The sequence below is a fragment of the Miscanthus floridulus genome, chromosome 16, assembly GCF_019320115.1.
Source record: "Miscanthus floridulus cultivar M001 chromosome 16, ASM1932011v1, whole genome shotgun sequence".
Classification (NCBI taxonomy): domain Eukaryota; kingdom Viridiplantae; phylum Streptophyta; class Magnoliopsida; order Poales; family Poaceae; genus Miscanthus; species Miscanthus floridulus.
The window spans coordinates 22,804,407-22,823,914 of NC_089595.1; the positions used below are offsets into that span (position 1 = coordinate 22,804,407).

The following is a 19,508-nucleotide window of genomic DNA, read 5'->3' on the forward strand; positions in this document are numbered from 1 at the left end:
ACGTATACACTACCCATATGAGCACCTTAGCTTCGAAGGACTTAGTTGGACTAGCCTGACGGGCACATCGTCTGCCACCAAAAAATAGAATAAATCAAGGTCGAGGACTTGAAGCTAGATGGACATGCTCCACCACATAGACCTAACCGAGCAAGCTACGCTCGCAATGCGAAAGGCAGGCACTTATCATGCTCTCTCTGTCCCAAAATATTTGACATTTTAGGTTTGGACATGAGATTTGTGAGTAAAAATATGTGGTACAAAAAAACAAGGAGAGAGATAAATGTAGAGATGTATAGAGAAAAAAATATATTGGAAGAAGAGAAATGTATATTGAAAAGTAAAAATGATAATTATTTTAGAACAAATTTGAATCCTAAAACTTTGTTAGGACAGAGGGAGCACATAAGTTACTCCATCCGTCCCAAAATAAATACATGTCTAGCATCCAAATTTTTCCTTTTTTACTTTCTCTATTCCTAAAGTGTAATTATTATATGCTCCAATAAGTTTTGATAGGGGTATAAATGTAATTTCTGTAGTAGCATGGGTCTTTTTTTAGGGAGAACTAGTAGCATGGGTCCTAACACAATCTTAGAGGTGTATTTATATTTATTTTGGAGACAAGGATTATTATCATTTCCTCTCTTTGTGAGGAGTGAAACGAAAATTAAATCACCATTCACAAAATGGGGAGTCCCCGAAAACGAAATCTGGAGTCCCCTGTGTCTTGGTCCATTGGTAGATAACTCGATATGCCGCCATGAATCCTCCTGGGGCGCTCCGGTGCTGCAGAATTCGAGTCCCAGGAGGTGAACGCGGAGCCACGATGGCGTGCCGTGGGGCGCTGCCGCCGGCTACCAGGAGTGGCGGCGGCTGGCTGATTCCTCAGCGCAGGCTTTGTGTGGCGGCCGTGGGCTGTTTCCACCTCAAGTATGGATGCAAGTTGATTTCTTTGAAATTTGCTTTCCTTTTACCTCTGAGACGTCGATTGGAGCTTTGTTTTAGTTTCTCTGAAACTTTCCCCAAATTCACTTGAAGGCTTTTTGAAGTTGCCCTATGAAATGGTTGACACTTGCCTGAAACTCCAAAAACTTCCTCCGATGCATGAAAAATTGCCGAAACACGCTTGAAATTCATCAGCAGCCTTAACACCTTGGATTAATTAGTCGCTGTTGAACCTTATGTAAATAAAATTAGTGCTTTCTGTTTTAAACCACCTTAGATATCGAAGTTTCAGTTAGTTTTATTTTTAAAACTGCCTATTAGCTCTCATATTAAGGAGGTGTTGCATTTTCTGGCCTACTAATTTTTGAGAGAACAAGCTGTATACTGTGAAAATCTGTAATACTAGTGCCTTTGTTTGTTCATATCATATTAGGTCTGGTGTAATGAGTAATGCGGAGTTGTCATTCAGACAACGTGTTATATGTTACACTGCAAGTTTACACTGTGGCAGGTTAGGATTCATCGAGGTTCTTTTGTTCAGCTAGGCATTATAATTCCCTATAAGAATAGTTTTCTTTCTTCCTTTTCAATAGCATAGTTTTCTGGATCGTTTGAAAAACAAAAAATCTTTTTTCATAGTTTAAGGTTACTTGAGTAGCAAAGAATAGTAACATTACTGGACCTTGTTATGCAGGCAAGCAACCGCCCATAGCATTCCTATCACTGTGTTTGGTTGCGCATGGATCACCAAGGGAACAATCTTAGAGATTTCTTTCAAACTAATGGGTGTCAGGTGCTTCAAAGAGTGGAAAACAACTACAGCTTGAAATATTTCACAGAAAATGAGATACGAAACATAACTGATGGGTATAAATCTGTTCTTGGAAGAGGGGGATTTGGTGAGGTCTACAAAGGAACGCAAGAAGACCAAACCTCAGTCGCTGTAAAGAGATATATACATGGGACCCACAAAGAGGTGTTTGCCAAGGAGGTGATAGTGCACTCTCAAATAAACCACAAGAATGTTGTCAGACTCGTGGGCTGCTGCACAGAAGAAAATTCTCTAATGATTGTCATGGAGTTTATCTCTAATGGGAACCTGGACAGCATACTTCATGGCAACAGCACTAACAGTTGGGTTCCCTTCCCTTTGGACAAAAGAATAAAAATTTCCATCGAAGGTTGCTGAAGTATTGGGGTGCATGCATTCCATGTATAGTCCTGTTCTTCATGGTGACATCAAACCTGCTAACATACTGCTAGACGAAAATCTTACACCAAAGATATCAGATTTTGGAATTGCAAGACTCCTTTGTGCTAATGGGCCTCAGAAAACTACCACTATCATTGGTACCATAGGTTACATTGATCCAGCATACTGTGAGAGTGGAATTCTAACCCCAAAGAGTGATGTTTATAACTTTGGGGTGGTTTTGCTGGAAACTGTCACAAGAAATAAAGTAGTTGATGCAACCCTTGCTCAAAGTTTCAATGAGGCCAATACAAGGGTAGAGGATGTACAGCACATGTTCGTCAGTGCTACACAGAACATGAAGTTTCTTGGAGACATTGGACAGTGAGCAGCTAAATGCTTGCGGAGGGACGTCATAACATGTCCTGAAATGGTTGAAGTAGCTACTAGTCTAAGGATGATCAGGAAAGCTATGCAGAGAGAGCAGGATGTACTGTTAGCAGCATACCAACTTGGAGATCTAAAATTTTTCAATAAAACCGAAATGAATGACAAAAAACTACCACATGGCCTTTGGGAAAACGATGCGTGAATGTCTTGTTGACACCGTTTTTTTGCACGTGTCAAAATAATCGGAGTAGACTAATCGGCAAGGGGAAAGTTATTGAATACTTTGATAGCCAATAAAAGCCAGTTTGTAAAGATGGTTGCCGATAGCTGGTGATGGTCGATGTAAAGGTTGATTTGGACTCGGGCGTTGCCGATGAGGTTGGAGGTGTTATTGCCGATGAAACAGGGAATATGCCGATGAAGGAAGACTTGAAGACTACTGCCGATGAAACAGGGAGTATGCCGATGAAGGAAGACTTGAAGACTACTGCCGATGAAATAGGGAGTATGCCGATGGGAAGGAGGACGGTGAGATTTCCATCGTAATTGAGGCGGACAGGGAAATAGATAGGAGTTGATTTCCTTTTCTGTATTTGTTAGGTTATGATTCATGTAAGAGTCACGTGTTTCCTTAGATATGGGATTGGTGTCCTAGTTGTGTTTGGTTGTGTCTCTTTAGATCAGGGTATAAATATGGAGTAAGGGGCAATGTAATAGATATCATATCAATCAATATCAAAACCAATTTTTACTCCTATTTGCGTCTACTTACTTTTCGGCGACTTCGTCAATTTGCATATTTTCCCTTTTTTACGAGTTCTCATTGATTCGGCGAGCTGCATCGCTTCAGTGCGACCTTCGGCGATTCTCGAGTTCCGCGTGAGCACCTCTTGGCCGTGACTTCCGGGCGTATCGCTGTTGTCAGGACCAAAGTGTTCGTATCTTCATCCTTGTCGATTAGCAGGTCAAATCGACTGGCACGCTTTGGATATCGATTCGGGTATTAGCCCTTTGTGTTTGCAGATCCACTTTTGCATCAACACATCTTTTGGCACGCCCGGTGGGACACTTCAACCAATATGTTCAATTCCGAGATTGATCCAGGGAACATTATCGCAGTATCAGAAGAAGATCTCAAGGAAGAACAGAGGCAGGCTATGGAAAAGGCTGTAGAAGAATACAAGCAGCTTTGTCTGAGATCGTTTAGCTTGAACAAGAGTGGACAAGTCATCCAGAAGCAAGATTTGCCGTTGCCTCGGCAGGTTACCTTTGACTCCAATCCTGGTAAACTTCAAGAGATGGTTAATTCTGCAGTAAATCATGCTTTGATTAATCACTCCAATGTGCTGTCCAATACTGTTCATAATGCTGTGGTTCGAACTCTCAAAGAAGGACAAGCGGCACCACATTACGTTGGGCCTGCCTATCATCAACCAGAGCCGGCATCTGTCAAAACTCCATCGGCTCCTTCGGCCGTTGTGGGTACAGAAGTTACTTCCCCTCCAGTATTGGCAGGCTCACCTAATATTCAATCTACACCGATACAATCAGATCAGGTATTACCAGGAGGGCGAGTTCAGCTTAATACAGATCTATCGGCATCAGCTATGTCAGGCCCTGTGTCTCAGAATAGCCAGATTCCTACTAATTGGTGGGGATATGGCATGCCTCCAGAGTCCTCTGCTGTCAATCCTAGATTACCTCAAGTGTTTGATGCAGTAGGAAGAGCGCCTATACCATCGGCCGTTTCGCCGATGGCTCAAGTGCCTCAATATGCCGCGACTACTTCTGCGCAACCAACTCCAGGAGGTTTCCAGATGCCTATGGTTCAAACATTCAATTCAAGTCCATCGGCGAGCTTACTGCCGATGCAGCAGAAAGCCCCTGCTATGAGTCAAACTGGGGTTCAGTTCATGCCTCAAACCAGTTATAATTATCCAACAATATCAGCAAATTACCAGCCATCGGTAAGTTTTGTACCGATGAGTTCTAATAATGATTGGTCAGGACAGTTACCTGTTCAACATACAGTTCAGCGAAATCAGCAGGTTGCAGGGATTCAACAAGGTCATATGCAAGCTGGTTTCCAGAATCAACCATCGGCAGCCCAGCCGATGAATCCTTTCCAACAGGTTAATGGACCACAAGTAACGGCAAATATGCCGATTGCTAGAGATCGTGGGCCACAAAGATATGTGGAGGGATGTCAGCAGGCACCTCCTGTAGAAATTCAACCAGTTCGTCAGCAGGAGGCTGATGCTTTTTGGACCGATAAGATAGCAGAAATTATGAAGGATCAGTTTGGGATAAAGCCCAAGGTCAATACTTATTCTTATCGGACTCCATACCCTCCTGCATACGATTTAATTCCTCTCCCAAATCGGTACAAGGTACCGGATTTCACTAAATTCTCTGGGCAAGATGATACATCAACAATGGAACATGTCAATCGCTTCATTATTCAATGTGGAGAGGCGGCTAACAGAGATGAATTAAGAGTTCGATTATTTTCATCATCTTTGTCTGGATCAGCATTTACATGGTTCATTTCATTACCACCAAATTCTATTATTACTTGGGTTGATCTAGAAAAACAATTCCATAAGTATTTCTTTGCTGGAATCCATGAAAAGAAGCTTACCGATTTAGTAAAATTGAGACAGCGTAATGATGAATCGGTGGAGAGCTTTGTACAAAGGCTACGAGATGTAAAAAATAAGTGCTACAGTCTGGTGCTGGATGATCGGCAGCTTGCCGATCTGGCTTTCTAAGGGTTATTGCCACATCTTAAGGACAGATATGCTTCTCAGGAGTTTGAAAGCCTCAGTCATCTTGTGCAAAGGATCTCTGATCAAGATACTAGGGTTTTTGAACCTAAAAAGAACTGAAGTAAAAAGGTATCATTTGTTGAAGACATAGGAGATTCTGACTCTGATGAAGAACCAGTTATCGGCTTAGCTGAGTGGGTTAAGAATAAAAAGCCGATATCATGTCCCTTTGGTCAAAAAGAGCCAGAAAAGTTTACCTTTGATATCACCAAGGCCGATAAAATATTTGATCTTCTGCTTCAAGAGGGCCAAATTAAGCTGTCACCTAATCATGTGATCCCATCGGCAGAAGAGTTGAAGAAGATTTTGTACTGCAAATGGCACAATGCAACTTCACACAGTACAAACGAATGCAAGGTATTCAGGCAACAGTTACAATCGGCTATTGAATCTGGGAGAATTAAGTTTGGTACTTCCAAGACCCAGAAGCCGATGAAAATTGATCAACACCCTTTTCCAACAAATATGTTGGATGCCAAAGGAAAGACCAAGGTATTGACGTCAGAGGCTGCTGAGAAAAACGCGTCAGTGGACCCCCAACATCGGATAACTACCGATGATGCAAAGAGTAAGGGTTTGCTAGGAGAAAGCAGTAGTTCTAAAAATCATCCTCGACCTGGCATTGTGATTACTCATCGAAGGCAGCAGGAGGGTTGGCGTCAACGTAATGACCGATATCGGCAACAGCAAGAAATGAGACGTCAGGAAGAATGGAATCGACATAAAGATCATTGGAGATGTCCGTTTTTCATCCATTGCTGGGAAGAAGGTATTAAATTGCCAACTGTTGAAAATTGCCCTGAGTGTAATGGCTATTACGGAGTCAATCGTTCAGAAAGGAGGTTTCAACGTGGTAATCAGGGTTTGTCTATCAATGAGCCGATTAGAGGCAGAGCATCAGTGCATGATCGGCTGGGGGGCAGACTTAGTGTACATGAGAGGCTTGGTAAACGCGCTGGATATTTTCCAAGGAATCAAGAGGAGCTTGAGGAGATGGCAAACGCAAGAGTTCCCGATGAGGAAATATTCTACAGGGACCCTAATATACGTCGTGTAGAACCAACTAGGACTTGTTATCAGCCGGTTTGGAAAACCAAGTTTCCTCGATGGTGCCCAGAGGGTCTGACAAAGACGCAGAGAATGAGGATGCAACGTGAGCGCCAGGAGGATTTATACCAGGAGGAAAATTCCTCCAATGAAAGGCCTGGTCATCAGCAGTGGCAGGTGAAACACAAAAATAAGGGTCCATCGGCAGATGTTAATATGGTATTCATGTTGCCGATGGAGTTTCTGGCACTATCTGATAATGAGGAAGAAGTTGTTCTCTCTGATCAAGTAGCTCAGCTAACACTAGATCCAATGATGGCTGTTTTTGAGAAACCTACCGATGACGAGAGACAGCATCTTAAGGCTTTATTTGTGAAGGGCAGAGTTGATGGGCAGCCTGTGTCTAAGGTACTTATTGATGGAGGGGCTGCGATTAATATTATGCCTTACGTGATGTATCGGAAACTTGGTAAAGGAGATCAAGACTTGACCAAAACCGATATGATGTTGAAAGATTTTGAAGGCAATGTGTCACCGGCTAAAGGGGCGGTGTGCGTTGAATTGACCATTGGCAGCAAAACCTTGCCAACGACGTTCTTTGTTATCAACGGCAAGGGTGCATATAATCTGCTTCTAGGGAGGGATTGGATTCATGCTAATTGTTGTGTTCCTTCTACAATGCATCAATGCCTCGTACAGTGGATTGGGGATAAGATTGAGGTCGTCCCTGGTGATTCTTCTTATATCATCGCATCGGCAGAATCAGATACTTACGAGCGAACTAAATGCATATCAGGAGAAGCTTGGGAAAAAGAGTTCCTTAGAGTTGCTGATTATGAAATTCCACCGATCCAAGCAGTCGGTTCTGAAGAGGAGTTGTAATGGATAGGTTTGCCGATGATGGAAAATTAGGTCAAGGGTTCACATCGGCAGATGATTTAGTAGAAGTAGATATCGGTGATGGTGATAGGTCAAGACCTACTTTTATTAGTGCTAAGTTAGATTCCAAGTGTAAGCAGCGAATAACAGATTTGTTAAAAGAATATAAAGATTGTTTTGCTTGGGATTATACTGAGATGCCTGGATTAGACCGATCGATAGTTGAACATCGGTTACCTATCAAATCTGGATTTCGGCCACATCAGCAGCCAGCGCGCCGATGCAACCCTAATGTACTTCCTGACATTAAGGCCGAAATAACTAAATTAATTGAAGCAAAGTTTATTCGGCAATGTCGATACGCAGAGTGGATCTCTAATGTGGTTCCTGTTTATAAGAAAAATGGAAAACTTCGTGTTTGTATTGATTTCAGGAATCTCAACAAAGCCACACCGATGGATGGCTATCCAATGCCGATTGCTGATTTGTTGATTGATGCTGCGGCTGGACATCAAATTATCAGTTTCATGGATGGTAATGCAGGTTACAATCAAATATTCATGGCTGAGGAAGATATTCCCAAGACTGCTTTCAGATGTCCAGGACATGTGGGGTTGTTCGAGTGGATAGTCATGACGTTTGGTTTGAAAAATGCCGGTGCTACTTATCAAAAGGCTATGAACTTTATTTTTCATGAGTATATCGGCACATTAGTAGAGATCTACATTGATGATGTAGTGATTAAGTCTGGAGATATCACAGCACATTTAGCCGATCTGCGAAAGATACTGGAGTGCACAAGGAAGCATGGATTGAAGATGAATCCTAATAAATGTGCATTCGGTGTATCGGCAGGACAATTCTTGGGTTTTATGGTGCATCAGCGGGGCATTGAAATCAGTAGGAAGTCTATTGATGCAATTAACAAGGTGATTGCTCCTGCTAATAAGACTGAATTGCAATCTTTGATCGCAATTAGCCCTTGATGAAATTAAGAAGTATTTATCAAATCCTCCAGTGCTAGTTCCACCTCAACATGGGAAGCCTTTCAGGTTATATTTGTCAGCTGATGATGCAGTTATCGGTTCAGCTCTTATTCAAGAATTTGAAGGGAAAGAACGTGTTATTTATTATTTGAGCAGAAGATTAGTGGATGCTGAGACGAGGTATTCGGCTATCGAAAAATTGTGTCTGTGCTTATACTTTTCTTGTGTCAAATTAAGGCATTATTTGTTATCTGCCGAATGTACGGTCATATGCAAAGACGATGTGGTCAAGTATATGCTGTCAATGCCGATGTTAAGTGGTAGAATCGGCAAATGGATTTTAGCATTATCAGAATTTGAACTACGCTACAAATCAACTAAGGCAGTTAAAGGGCAAGTGATGGCTGATTTTGTCACTCAGCATTGTAATACGGTGGACTCTCTGGGGATTGCTCCCTGGACACTTTTCTTCGATGGGTCCACATGTGGTGAAGGAGCAGGTATCGGCATTGTGTTAATTTCACCTCAAGGAAAGAAGTATGAGTTTTCATTGCCGATTGTTGCTACAGCGACAAACAATCAAGCTGAATACCAAGCCTTGATAAAAGGGTTAGAATTGCTAAAGGAGATACGTGCCGATGTTGTTGAAATCTTTGGTGATTCTATGCTAGTTATAAATCAATTGGCTGGAATTTACGAATGCCGAAGTGAAGCTTTGATTTCGTATTATGAAAGATGTTTGCAATTGTTGAAAGGATTTAGAGATTTTCGTCTTGAACATATCTCTCGATTGCATAATGAGGAAGCTAATCGACTAGCTCAGCATGCTTCAGGGTATCAGCCTATTCAGGAAGTGCTAACATCGGCAGTTGATACCGATGACTGGAGGAAAGAGATTGTCGATTATTTAAAGGATACATGTAGAAAGGTTGAGAGACGTATAAGGTTCCAAGCTACTAAATACGTGCTCCTCGATGATGAATTATATTATCGAACTATAGATGGAGTTTTACTCAGATGTGTTAGCAATGATGAATCGAAAAGCTTGATGGGTGAAATTCATGAAGGAGTATGTGGGGCACATCAATCGGCTTTCAAGATGAAATGGATGATCAGAAGGAATGGGTACTATTGGCCGACTATTCTTGAAGATTGTTTTAAATATTTTAAGGGATGCCAGGGGTGTCAAAAGTTTGGTAATATTCAAAGAGCGCCTGCATCGGCTATGAATCCTATAATCAAACCATGGCCGTTCCGGGGATGGGCTATTGATCTCATTGGTCAGATTTATCCGCCATCGAGTAAAGGACATAAATTTATTCTGGTTGCTACCGATTATTTCACAAAGTGGGTTGAGGCAATTCCTTTAAAAAAGGTGACATCGGTCAATATGATTGATTTTGTGAAAGAGCATATTGTTTACCGATTTGGTATTCCTCAGACTATCACTACCGATCAGGGTACTATGTTTACATCAGGAGAATTTGATGAGTTTGCTGTAGGTATGGGAATTAAAATTTTAAATTCTTCTCCATATTATGCTCAAGCTAATGGTCAAGCTGAGGCTTCTAACAAAGGGATCATCAAACTCATTAAGCGCAAAATTGAAGAAAATCCTAGGAGGTGGCATACAGTATTAAATGAAGCCTTGTGGTCATATCGGATGTCATATCATGGTGCAACCAAAGTAACGCCTTATCAGTTAGTATATGGACACGATGCAGTATTGCCTTGGGAAATTAAGGTTGGCTCTAGACGAATACATTCTCAAAATCAGCTGACAGCCGATGATTATAATACTCTTATGAAGGATGAGTTGGAAGATGTGGCGGGTCATCGGTTAAGGGCTTTAGTTAGTATCGAAGAAAATAAGAAAAGAGTAGCTAGATGGTATGACAAGAAGGTGAAAGTAAAAGAGTTTGCCGATGGAGATCTGGTCTGGAAATTGATTTTACCGATTGGGACTAAAAGTTCAAAGTTTGGAAAGTGGTCTCCCAATTGGGAAGGTCCATATCGGATAAATCAGTCTGTTCCTGGTAATGCATATATTTTAGAAACCCTCGAAGGGGTTGTGTTTCCTAGAGCGTTAAATGGAAAATATTTAAAGAAATATTACCCTAGTATCTGGATAGATGCATAAAAGTACAAGTGCCGATAACAGTACTATCGGCTAGAATTATGCAAGGATGTCAATGTCTCATAAAACGCCGATACAATAAATAAGATTACACGTTCAACAAGGATTGGATAGCTAATATCGCACGCAGGCGAATCTGGTCGGCTTCCTCCATTTCTTTGATATCGTCATCGGCAGTACCCTCCACAGGCTTGAGTTTTTTCTTCATGGCTAAAGCCTTGCGAGCTTGGATATCTCTTTCTTGCTGAAGGGCTTTGACGGCATTGGGTAGCTGGCTTTCTTCTTGTTGAGCATGAGTTAAGGCTGCATCGACTTCTTTCAATTCAGCCAATAGAGCTGCCTTCCTTGCCGATAGATCCAAGATTTTCTGCTTAAGTGCAGCACTCGAAGTCTGCAAGTTGACGATGCCCTTGTGCTTCTCATCAGCGATTTGTTTCAGTTGTAGCATTTCTTCTTTGAGTTGAGCTTGAGCTGCTCTATCGGCAATACGCTGAGCAGCCCGTTGATATTGCAGTTGGCGGCTTTCCAAATGGGCTGCTGGGAAGAGTACTTCTTCAACATCGGCAGGGACCTGGCCACGAATTGTTTTGAAAATTGCCTTTGCGGGGTCCGAGTCATCTACCAGTTGGGCGGTTCCTTGCTGTAGCAAGTTCAGGAGGGTTTCCAACTTGGATTTAGTCTCTGCCGATATTGTTCCCAGCGCAAGGGACGAACTTGTCTCCTCTCCATCGTCGTCAGAAATGTCAATGGCAAAGGAAAATAGGCTGTTCGGGGAGTCTTGTTCCTGAGAGAGAGAAAAGGAGATCAGTTAGGGGTAAGTATGAGTATTGTAAAATCAGATAGGCTGATTGGTTTACCTGTTTCAAGGCAATTTCCTGTGCTTGACTGGAGGAAGCAACCTGGAGTATGTCGTGTGGGGGATCGGCTGAGCTTGCCGATGGGATATCCTCTGTGACTTCATCGGTGGTGGGCTCTTGAGGTATGATGACCGATGACATTGGGGCAGATGTAGGGATCGGCATAGACCTTTGTCGTTTTGGCTGTGCTTCAGTATCTGTTGAAGCTTTGCGCTTTGCTTGGGCATCGGCAACGATTGGCTGGGGGGCATCGACACTTGTTGGTTGTGAAGCTTGGACATCTGGTACGTTTGCCGATGTACCCAATTGTTGCTGCAAAACAAGTGTAAGATATGATATTTAACAGATAAAATGTAAAGTCAAGAAGCTACCTCTGAAGGTTCATCGAAAGAAGTGGTGCTTGATATCGGCGGAATTGCCGATGACGATCCAGTAGCAGCTCTTACCCCCTGATGATTAAAGTTAATACAGTTTGTGATCGGCATAAGTGAAAATAAACAAGGTTGTTACCTTAAAGGCTTTGACCAAGGTTGTAGCAGCGGCCGATGGAGTAGCCCTGGATGTAGCCAATTTGGACTTAGAAGTGATGGTCTTGGTACGAATCTTCTGGTGGGTCAAAGCGGCTAAGGTGGGAGCGTTGTAGCCGATCGGCGATGTTGGGGAAACAGGCCGGAGATTGAAGGGTTTCCCACTTTTGCTCACCGATGGTGCTGGGTTGTTGACCTGTTACAAGAGAATCAGTTACTGATAAATGAAGGGAAAAGCAGAAGGGAGTTAAAGGAAACTTACCGCGTCGTCAGGGATGGCATATTCAGGGTCGATCATGTGCCGATATGTGTGAGCAGAAGTTGCGAACAGTTGTTCTTTCCACTCTCGCCACCATTGCTTGTATGACTCGGTGATGAAAGATATTGGTGTCCAGGTGGATATATCAACATCTGTAGTATCGGCATCAGGAGAGAGTTGTACTACCTTGTTCCAGTCTGTTCCGCAGGTGATTGTTTCCCTGGGTTTGATCACATCGGCAAAGCAGAGTTTGATTGGCAATTGCCCAAAAGCCAATTGGCGGGATACTGCCGATGGGTTGTAAAATTCATATGTAATGTTGGTGTTTTTCCCGCTGCCGAATGTGTTTACTGGAATTGCCCTGGGAGTGATGATAGCCATCATGAGCTCATTATCTTGATTCAGAGTGTCATCGGCAAAGTTGAAAAGAAGGGGGAATCTGTTTTCTTCGTCGATATAAGGCACCCAGGTCCTATGATCACGAGAAAGACCATTGTAGAAGCTTTGAAAGAATCTGCCGATTTGGTCTTCGTTGGCTTCTGTTCCAGGAAGGACAATTATGGCTTCACCAAAATTGAGGGGTGAGCGTGTTGCCGATTCATCATCCCCGAGCACATAATCTTCAGCAATTTCTCGTGGGAATTGTTGAGCAAAAAAGTCCCATTGCAAACGTTTGTGCATATGGGCATTCAGCCACATGTTGATAAACCACCACGGGCCTCCCAGGTTGCCGATGGGTTCGCCAAGCAAAAGTTTCTGAGACACTTGGTGAAGAAGATAAGTGGAGCTCAGAAGGTATCGGCCAAGAGGAAACCTTACGCCATTAGCCAGAAGTTCAGCTGCAGGGAGGAAGGCGTTGGTTGGTCCTACTGATCGACCACAGAAGATAAATTTTTCTAACCACATATTCAGGAATGTGGCATGTTCCCTCTAGCTAAGTGTCCCGGTTTTCTGGTATTCTTGAATATATCCTGTCCAACCGCCGATGTTACGGGTATTCACTCTATATTCAGGCTTTCTACCATAGATGGAGCCTTCATCGGCAGTTGAGATGTCCAAGCCAGTAAGCATGTGGACATCGGCAAGGGTAGGAGTAGCTGGGCCATGTCCAAACATAAAAGTATTGGTCGTGTCTGACCAGAAATAAGCAGCTGCAATTATCATTGATTCATTTTTCTGCATATCGGCAATAGAGAGCCTGATACATTGGTCTAACCTTCGTTCTGCCCAGTATACTTGCATCGATCTATTAACCCTCAAATACCAATCTTTCCACCCTTTGGTGGTTTTGGGCCAAGATCGGAATGTGTCTTTCCACAAATTCAGAGAGAAATTTTGGGCTCTAAAGGGGATTCTGTTAACCTCTGCGTTGATCAGATCGGTTGGATCTGGGTTGCCCATTGGTCCAAGGCATTGGACGTGCGGCTGATCGGTTGGGATAATTAATTTGTTGCGCAGTTCCTAAGGTTATGGAATCCAGAAGACAGAAGAAAGAAAAAATCACCAACTGAATGAATTTGCAAAAAGATCAAAGTAAAAGGTAATGGAAGTGGAGCGAACCGCGGGGACGTCGAAATTGATGGCCATTGTCTTGAGGAAGGTGGAGGTACGAGCCGGAAACTTGAAGTTAGCGCCGGGGAAGGGTTCTTGTTGGTTGAGGTCACGCGGTTGTTCGTCGGAGTCGCCGCCGGAGAGAGAGAATGCCAAGGATTGGAGGCTGAAGATAGAAAATGAGGGTTCCGGAGAAATCTATTTATAAGCCGCCCAGAATAAGGGTATTTTGGACTTATCTCTATGTCGCGCGCATATAGGTCAAGGCGGTTCAGAGGGATATGGTAACTGTTCGCGCGATAATCAGGGGATTGTACAGATGAGTTGATAACAAGTAATTATGACTTGGAAGGGATATCGATACATGATATTTTAATTCTGAAAATGGCAGCATTATCATGTTAAGATCTTGCCGATGGGTTATTGTTTTGGTATCTCAACCGTAATCAAGGCAAGAGTGGTTGACGATTGTGCGATATTTACTGAAGTGCGTGAATCAAGATTAGATTTGATTGGATTTGATAGCAAATCAAGTTTTGGCTTGGAGAATGAGTTACGGTAATCGGGCAAAGGCAAGCGTTATCTGGAGTAAATTTCGGAGCATTAATGGTTTTATACTCCGAAATTGGGGGGCATGTGTTGACACCGTTTTTTTGCACGTGTCAAAATAATCGGAGTGGACTAATCGGCAAGGGGAAAGTTATTGAATACTTTGATAGCCAATAAAAGCCAGTTTGTAAAGATGGTTGCCGATAGCTGGTGATGGTCGATGTAAAGGTTGATTTGGACTCGGGCGTTGCCGATGAGGTTGGAGGTGTTATTGCCGATGAAACAGGGAATATGCCGATGAAGGAAGACTTGAAGACTACTGCCGATGAAACAGGGAGTATGCCGATGAAGGAAGACTTGAAGACTACTGCCGATGAAATAGGGAGTATGCCGATGGGAAGGAGGACGGTGAGATTTCCATCGTAATTGAGGCGGACAGGGAAATAGATAGGAGTTGATTTCCTTTTCTGTATTTGTTAGGTTATGATTCATGTAAGAGTCACGTGTTTCCTTAGATATGGGATTGGTGTCCTAGTTGTGTTTGGTTGTGTCTCTTTAGATCAGGGTATAAATATGGAGTAAGGGGCAATGTAATAGATATCATATCAATCAATATCAAAACCAATTTTTACTCCTATTTGCGTCTACTTACTTTTCGGCGACTTCGTCAATTTGCATATTTTCCCTTTTTTACGAGTTCTCATTGATTCGGCGAGCTGCATCGCTTCAGTGCGACCTTCGGCGATTCTCGAGTTCCGCGTGAGCACCTCTTGGCCGTGACTTCCAGGCGTATCGCTGTTGTCAGGACCAAAGTGTTCGTATCTTCATCCTTGTCGATTAGCAGGTCAAATCGACTGGCACGCTTTGGATATCGATTCGGGTATTAGCCCTTTGTGTTTGCAGATCCACTTTTGCATCAACATGTCTCTACAATGGAGTCCTCGGCATGAATCATCCAATTATAGTAAGACTACTTAAGGCAAGTTCAGAAACTGACAGAGAGAGATTTCTGAACACTATGAGCATATTGAGTCAAAAGAATCACAAAAATGTTGCAAATGTTGTTGGCTTCCACTTAGGGAAATCCAGTTTAGAGTGTGTATACGAGTCTTGCTGTGATCTATCCAAGACAATGTTTGGCTCTATATCGTCGTCTAACAGAAACCTTTATGACACTATCTGCTCCATGGAAAAACTTCATCTTCAACAACGCTTGTTGATAGCAGTCCAGTGTGCAGAGGGCCTGGTTCATATCCATTCATTAGCAGCTGAAAATCCTGATTCATGTGGCACCAGCCTCTTAGGAAACTTCAGATCTGCCAATATATTTCTGGACAAGAATTTTGTGCCAAAAATCTTCAATGTGAACTTGTCAACATTTCTTGGACTTTCTGTTGCACAGAAAAATACGGTGTTTCCTATTCATGACAATGGACCAGAAAAGTATTATTTAGACCCAATTGATGTTTCTGGTCAACTTTTTAACCAAAAATCTGATGTATATAGCTTTGGAGTTGTTCTTTTAGAGCTCATCACTTGGAAGACAGTGAGATACATGTACCATGGTAGGGCTCATGTGCTTACCACAGACTTCCTTGATTCTTATAGGAGAGACCGTAATGCAATTGGAATTTTTGGCAAGGTTTATGATTATTTTGATGAACATGAAGGGTACTTTGTTCATGAGGCCAATTCCATTGCCATCGATTGCTTACAACCTGATATTCAAATGAGGCCAGAAATGGATCATGTACTTTTCCGTCTCCGGATCATTGTTGCTAGAAGCAAACTTGCTGGTACGCGAAACAAATCCTCTTTTCATATTTGTCTGTCGGCCTCAACCTGGTAGATACACACATAAAAAGCAAATAAAACCTGTAGCACTTAAGGTTTAGGTATAACTTTCAGCACAATAAAATTTCACCCTTACCATATACACCCTCCTTTGCTGACTTTTCGTTTGTAATTGTGTACCATGTATATAATTCAAAATATACTATTTGTTGTGCCATAGTGCTCTTCCAAAGAAGCAATAACGTTAACCTATTGTATTTACTTCTTAATGTTAAATATGTGTCGAATATTAGTTCAATTTGGTTACATTTTGGACTTGAGTTCAATTAGGGGTTAGGATAGAGTTTGAGTCGGACTTTGTAACCTAGGGGGACATAAAAAGTGAGGCCAATCCCTGTTATAACCAATGGGACAACTAACAGATGTCCAAACCTCGTTAAGAAACATTGTGCCTCAGTGTCGTTCTGGTTTGCGTATTTTCTTCTATCGTGTTTATGCTTTCACGTTCTTTAGTAAACTTCATCCAACTCTCATATCAACCATTTCCATGGAGGAACTGAATGAAGTAACCAAAAACTTCAATGATGATGTTCTTATAGGACAGGGACCATCCACCAAATGTTTCCTGGGAGTTCTTAAAGATGGGCAGAATTTTGCTATAAAAAAGCTTGATATTTCTGAAGAAATTCAAGTAGAGGTCATGCCTGTGTGCCTTGCTTTTTTTTAACTTTTCCAGTTATTGTTCTTCATTTATTGTTGTGTACAACAAAGGATTACCTTGTAAATTATACTTCTGTTGCAGGTTCCGACCATTTTAAGAATGTGTTACCATGACAATGTTGTGCAATTTCTTGGATGTTTTCTTGAAGGGAAAACTCGTGTTCTTGCTTATGAGTACGCCCCAAAGGGCTCCTTGAATGATATTCTTCATGGTATAATGGAGGAACACAAGATTTACTTCCATAAGTTCCTAGTGTGATCATCTGGTGTTTTCTTGTCAGACATAGGTCAATATTATGATCTATGTTAAAACTGTTAAACCACTTGCATCGACTGTATTCTTAGCCTGAATAATCTACAAACTATCAAACATAGAAACGCCAGCTGATATATTTTTCATGCTCGCCATGATCTTAGGTAAAAAGGGCATCAAGGGAGTCCAACCAGGACCACCTTTATCTTGGTTGCAGCGTGTGAAGATCGCTGTAAGTGCTGCAAAAGGCCTCGAGTTCCTCCATGAGAAGGTTGATCCTCCCATCATCCACAGCAACATCAAGTCCAGCAAGATACTTCTCTTTGACAATGATGTTGCAAAAATAGGTGATATCGGTGTCTCAATACATCATGCCCCTAACAGGGCTGGTTACCTGGTTGAGACTGTTTGGGGTCCCCAGTACTGTTCTGGCTGGGGAGCACAAGCACCTAAGTATGTGATGGAATACTTGCACACTTTCAGAATTACACTAATGCCTAGAGAGATAAATGATATGCCAGGATTTCTGCTACTTAGGTTCTGCTTCCTTCTTTGAACTTGTTAGGTGCACAATCACAGGAGAGTATAGCAAAAAGAGCGATGTCTACAGCTTTGGGATTGTACTATTGGAGCTTTTAACTGGTCGCAAAGTAATTGATAATACAATGCCACATGACCAGAGGAGCCTAGTTACATGGGTACATATGCCAGCATTCACTTTTCTAGTTTCTGTATAGGATGCAGCAGCTAATTTGCTTATCCTAAGGTGCAGGCTACACCAAGGCTTAGTGAAGACAAGGTGGAACAGTGCATAAATCCAAGTCTTGGAGGAGGATACCCACTAAAGGCTGTCAGCAAGGTACCAATATTGTTAAGACTGGATGTTGTGTGCTCGAGTGAGCAAGTAGAGGTCTATACAGTGTGACTTGAACATAACCATCTTTTGACATTGGAAAAGAAGACATAATCATTTTTCTATTTCTTCTTTTAAAAGGAATTTTTAGATCATGTTTGTTTGTCCTGCATTTAAACTGAACTTATCCAGAAAATAGTATTTAGGGTCAGAGTGTCAGACAGATATAGCATCTGCTCTCCATATTGAAGAAACAGAGCGCTTGCTCCACAATGACTCAAGCTTTACCCCTCCAAAGATATGGAGGAAACCTCAGTCAGCAATGGCTTGTGAATCTTGACACGAACCACCAACATAAAGCAAACAAACTTTCTGTTGATTTAAATATTCATATTATTTTAAAATAGATTATACACAGACACTTTAACTAGGGTACGACTTTTTATGGAGAAGGTACTCACCAAAATAAACTGAAAACCATAAGCAAATATTATTTGCCAAATTTGCTACTCTTTAGAGTTACAACTAATATTGGTATTTTGCATTAAAAGAGAACGACATATCCTTGTTCTGAAAGTAGTACTCTAAACAAACGAACTTTTATTTTATTGTGTGTGTGTAATTCTTGATTTACTTTGGCAAACAGATGGCTGCTGTTGCTGCACTGTGCTTGCGGCAGTGGGGGCCTGGGATGAACACCGTCGTCAAGGATCTGAGCCCGTTACTGGACAGCAGTAACCATCCCTGCATTGGTGAAGCACCTGCAATGTGATTTCAGTGCGTGCCATTGCGAGTTCAAGATCACATGATCAGGGGTTTGATGCAGGTGATTGGTGTGAAACAGAATTAAAGAAAGCTATCATTACTGCATTCCCCAAGGCTTGGAACTTTGCTTTGTTTTAATCTGTATATACGTATATGATCTAGACTTGTTACAATGGATCATCCTGGTGCGTCTTTGTTTGGTCAGTTCTGAAACATGCAATGCTACGTGTAGCTTACATCTGTTTGCAAATGGTGAATCATATCCACAGCTCTGTAAATGCTGAATCATATTTTACATCATTGGCCCTGTTCGCTTCGCTGAAAAAAACAAATTAAAACACTGTTTCGGCTGATTTTGTTGTGAGAGGAAAATATTGTTCCGGCTGAAAAAAACGAGCTGAAAAAGATGAATTATAAGAAAAACGAATAGGGCCATTATTACTCAGATTCCTTATTATTACTATAAGTAAGAACAGGGGTCACATGCTAGTATCCGATCCTACCGTACTTTTTTTTTTGTCGTCCATGTCCTCACCTGACTACCATCATCGCCGGAATGCATTCACCCGGTGGTCGTCAAACAAAGGACGCAGTTATCCCGCAACCCGTCGCGCGGTCAGGGAACGTGTGACCCCTGTTCCTCTTTCTCCCCATGCCGCGACCCCTTCTTCCTCCCCGTGCCGCGCTCCCTTCCTCCCCCACCCCTGCCTCCTCCCCCGCCGCCCGGCCGCGGCTTCCTCGCCACCGGCCGCGCCGCCCGCATCCCGCCGCTGCCTAACGACCCTGCCCACCCTAAATACAGGGCAAGCTCCTCGATGTCGTCCTCATCCTCGCCCTCCCCCCTGCCCCCACCTCCACTATCGACGGACGGCGACACGCTGCCTCGCTGCGCCACCCACAACCCGCCCACGCTAACCCCAGGGCAGCGCGCCGGCGAGGTCACCATGATGCCCCCGCCCCTCCCTAGCCCGGC

General features: G+C 42.6%; 1 pseudogene; it reads left to right on the plus strand.

Annotated features, from left to right (window-relative positions):
* Window positions 1–659: 659 nt before the first annotated feature.
* On the plus strand, window positions 660–18,817 carry LOC136512452 (uncharacterized; annotated as a pseudogene).
* Window positions 18,818–19,508: the final 691 nt, after the last annotated feature.